General features: G+C 40.6%; 1 long non-coding RNA gene across 2 annotated transcripts in view; it reads left to right on the forward strand.

The window, feature by feature from the left end:
• The window catches only part of LOC137891858 (uncharacterized), a 68,330-nt gene extending 64,702 nt beyond the window's left edge, over positions 1 to 3,628 (forward strand). Inside the window, exons 3-4 of one of the 2 annotated variants that reach the window (XR_011105382.1) lie at positions 2,360 to 2,399; positions 2,525 to 3,628. This is a non-coding gene — a long non-coding RNA (uncharacterized lncRNA). Of the gene's footprint in view, positions 1 to 2,359 lie in introns of both variants that reach the window. The other variant, XR_011105381.1, reaches the window with a different exon arrangement.
• The last annotated feature ends 935 nt before the right edge of the window (positions 3,629 to 4,563 follow it).

Raw genomic sequence — 4,563 nt, forward strand, 5'->3', positions numbered from 1 at the left:
ATTAACATTATTAAACATCATTAACATTATTAAACATCATTAACATTATCAAACATCATTAATATTGTTAAACATCATTAACATTATTAAACATCATTAATATTATTAAACATTAACATTATTAAACATCATTAACATTATTAAACATTAACATTATTAAACATTATTAATATTGTTAAACAACATTAACATTATTAAACAGCATTCATATTATTAAACAGCATTAATATTGTTAAACAACATTAACATTATTAAACAGCATTAATATTATTAAATAGCATTAATATTATTAAACATCATTAACATTATTAAACATTATTAAACATTAACATTATTAAACAGCATTAACATTATTAAACATTATTAAACATTAACATTATTAAACATTATTAAACATTAACATTAACATTATTAAACATCATTAATATTGTTAAACATTTACAGCTTAGACTAACTTCTTAAGCTCCTGACTAACTTCTTAAGCACCAGACTAACTTCTTAAGCCCCTGACTAACTTTTTAAGCACCAGACTAACTTCTTAAGCCCCTGACTAACTTCTTAAGCACCAGACTAACTTCTTAAGCCCCTGACTAACTTCTTAAGCCCCAGACTAACTTCTTAAGCACCAGACTAACTTCTTAAGCCCCTGACTAACTTCTTAAGCACCAGACTAACTTCTTAAGCACCAGACTAACTTTTTAAGCCCCTGACTAACTTCTTAAGCCCCAGACTAACTTCTTAAGCACCAGACTAACTTCTTAAGCCCCTGACTAACTTCTTAAGCCCCTGACTAACTTCTTAAGCAGCAGACTAACTTCTGAAGCACCAGACTAACTTATTAAGCCCCAGACTAACTTCTTAAGCACCAGACTAACTTCTTAAGCCCCAGACTAACTTCTTAAGCACCAGACTAACTTCTTAAGCCCCTGACTAACTTCTTAAGCAGCAGACTAACTTCTTAAGCCCCTGACTAACTTCTTAAGCCCCTGACTAACTTCTGAAGCCCCAGACTAACTTCTGAGGCACCAGACTAACTTCTGAAGCCCCAGACTAACTTCTGAAGCACCAGACTAACTTCTGAAGCCCCGTTCCAGACCAGTAAAACAAATCCTCTAATGTTTTCTGTACTTAGTTTCTGTGGTGGTCATTTGCATAAAAGCACAGCTCATTTAAATGAATGATTGTATCTTTATTTCAGGACCATCAGTAGTTTTAATGTTGCATTATCAGCGCGTTAGCACGTTAAACGGGTCATAATTCTCTAATATCTACTTCATGTTGCTGTGAAAACATTCAAACAACATCTGAACACATCATGATGATGTTCTAATTCACCTTCACCCGATACACTTGTTTACTGACTGGAGCTTGAACACATCCTTAATGTGACTCGGTATAACTCTCTTTCACAGCAGCAGTTAGCTTCTGTGTTAGCAGCGCTGTGCTAGAGAGCCTGCAGCTCTCTGCTGATGTCGTTTGTTGTTCCTCGTGTTCTCTGGTTTGTTTTCTTTGGACTCGCAGACACTTTGTGATCTTCATGTGTTCTCCACTCACCGACACATGCGTGTGTGTGTGTGTGTGTGTGTGTGTGCGTGCGTGCTTGGCTGTGATGTTACCGTCTGTGTGCCGGCGTGAAACGATCACGCGTGTAAATGTGAATCAGCTGAAATAGTTAACATCCAGACAGCGGCTCACAGAGGCTAGTGCTATGCTGATACTCTGATCAATCATATGGAGGTGTGTTCTTCATACTTCTTCTACAATTCTATTTAAGAAATCTCAATATATGTAGACAGTACATTGTAGTGACTGCAATGTCAACAGTCTAACTGTGTACACCTCTTCAGATATTTTTGAACTTAGAGGAACGTTGTATGAGGACGATCACTCAGGGACGGTTAGTCTGTTGTCTGGATTCTTTTATTGTCTTTAGACGACGTATTCTTTCCAGGAACACGTGAGTAATATGTTTATTAGATCTGGTTGAGCTCAGTGTTCTGTGAAGGACTTGGTGAACCACATGTCTCAATGAGAGCCTGGTGTGTTCTGAACACACTGTGCTTACAGTGTGTGTGTTCTATTGGATTCATTAGAAGAAAACAACACGTTTCTAGATAAATGAATAGATCTGAAAAAAACCTGCGTTCCGTTCTGTCAAACGACGGCTGCGACCGGTCGGAGACGCCAGTTGTTTTTTTAACTTTTCCTCCTGTTTAACCAATCAGCACCAGTGGAGGTAGATCTAGAGTGTGTCCCTTTTCACCCTCTTATCTTCCACATCTGTTCCACACTGATCCAGATGTTTGACAGGAACTCATCTGATTCCTGACGTTGAGCCTCTTCTCTGTCTTTCCATCAGGTTTTGGCGTTGGATCACAGACGTCACAACAGAGCCAAAGGTGAGTGTTGTTTTCCTCCATTTATGTATTTGTCGCTCTCACTTTTCTTCTTCTCTCTTTGTCTTACGGCGTGTCTTAAAAAATAGACTTTTGGTTTACCAACAAAACTCTCATAACTATTTCAGCCTCAATAATCCTCATCTTCAGCGTCAGGGAGGAACATGTGGATCGGCTCCACGGCGGATGTAATTACAAAAGACGACCACTAGAGGGAGGCAGTGTTCCTCTCTCAGATGCCTCTCCATCACAAGCACAAGAAACATATTTAATAAAGTCATGTTTCTGTTAGGTGAGCACATGGAGCATGTTGGCGTTGTATTGAGTGATCACCACGTCTCTTCAGGGAGGATGCTGCTGTTGGACGTCCGGTACTTTGAGAGGGATCAGACAGGTGGAGGGTTTGATTCTCTCCTCTGCTAGTCCCCTCCTTCTTTTTTTTCTACCCCATCGCCTCCCCTCGCCGACTACTGATAGGGCAGACATGGAGTCAACAGAGGAGAGAAACTGTGAGAGGAGGAGGAGGAGAGAGGGAGGGAGAGAGGGAGAGAGGGAGGGAGAGAGAGAGAGAGAGAGAGAGAGAGAGAGAGAGAGAGAGAGAGAGAGAGAGAGAGAGAGAGAGAGGGGAAGAGAACTCGTATACATGGGAAGGACTAAAGTAGAAAGAAAGAAGCGCTGCAGGTGTGTGGCGTTCTCAGACTGGGCGGCGGTGTGAGGGACGGACCATGTGTCCACAGTGAGATCCCAGCAGCTGGACTCTGTCTCCGGGTTAGTCTCCGTCGCTCTCTGGCTCATTTTGTAACTCGTCTGTGCTGACCGAGCCATGGCCCTCCTCACCAACGGCACGCAGCATCTGGGCTCCTACTACTGCCTGATCCGCCGCAGGTTCAAGAGGAGGCGCAAGAAACGCTCCGAACGCAAAGGTAACCCCCCCCCACAGCAGCAGAGCTGGCTGTGGACTGTGTCGTGTTCAGAGCTGCTCACTCGTCTGTTTTATGACGTGTCGGTGAAGTTTGAAGCTGTTGACTCCGTGTCTTGTAGTTCCAGAGCTTTACGTTCTTTACAGCGTGTCGTCTGTTAGGACAGAGGAACATCCTTCATTTAGGGTTCTCTGTGGTTCTGTGGTTCACATGCAGCATTTCATTTTTATTGCACAGTAATGTCTGACAGATATTTGGTACAGAGGACTTTGTACTTCATGTACTACAGAGTACTTGCTGATAATATTTGGTTTTAATGTGATTTTTCAATAAGTTTTATATTCAAACGTATTATGTTATATTTTTGTAACAAACATGAACCATAGAAACATAAATTCTAGATATATAATATATAATATAATCACTATATTATGGAAAATTAAGCTTTTTATATTATTATTATTTTATATTAATATATAATAATTAAATAATAAAAGTATACATAGTTTCACTCTTATGTTTACAACTCTGTCTGATGTAAACAAACCATGAACATTAATCATGTGTTTTGTTTTGTTTCTATCGTTTTATGTTATTGATGGGAGGCAGTAGAGATGAACAGGACAGAGAGAGAGAGAGAGAGAGAGAGAGAGAGAGAGAGAGAGAGAGAGACTACAGTCACTGTGTATAAAGGAGTCCTAACCAGTAGACGCTCTCTATAGTGAAAAAACAGAGCGGAGTACAAATGTGTCTTATATTTGTATTTCAACCTCATGTTTCTATTCTGAATCTGAAGCCTGAGACTCATTATCTGTTTTTGATTTGTATGTTTAAAGATCAGAATTATTCATATACTGAGTAGATCTCTCTCTCTGTCTGTCTGTCTGTCTGTGCCTCTCTCTCTCTCTCTCTCTCTCTCTCTCTCTCTCTCTCTTTGTGTCTGTCTGTCTGTGCCTCTCTCTCTCTCTCTCTCTGTCTCTCTCTCACTCTCTCTGTCTGTCTGTCTGTGCCTCACTCTCTCTCTCTTTCTCTCTCTGTGTGTGTGTTTCTCTCTCTCTGTCTCACTTTCTCTTTCTCTGTCTTTCTCTCGCTCTCTCTGTCTCACTTTCACTCTCTCTCTCTGTCTCACTTTCACTCTCTCTCTGTCTCTGTCTCACTCTCTGTCTCTCTCTGTCTCACTCTCTGTCTCTCACTTTCACTCTCTCACTTTCACTCTCTCTCTGTCTCTCTTTCACTCTCACTTTCAC

Source organism: Cebidichthys violaceus, unplaced genomic scaffold (genome assembly GCF_023349555.1).
Source record: "Cebidichthys violaceus isolate CVI_PGR_0920_01 unplaced genomic scaffold, fCebVio1.0.p SCAF_71, whole genome shotgun sequence".
In the NCBI taxonomy this organism is placed as follows: domain Eukaryota; kingdom Metazoa; phylum Chordata; class Actinopteri; order Perciformes; family Stichaeidae; genus Cebidichthys; species Cebidichthys violaceus.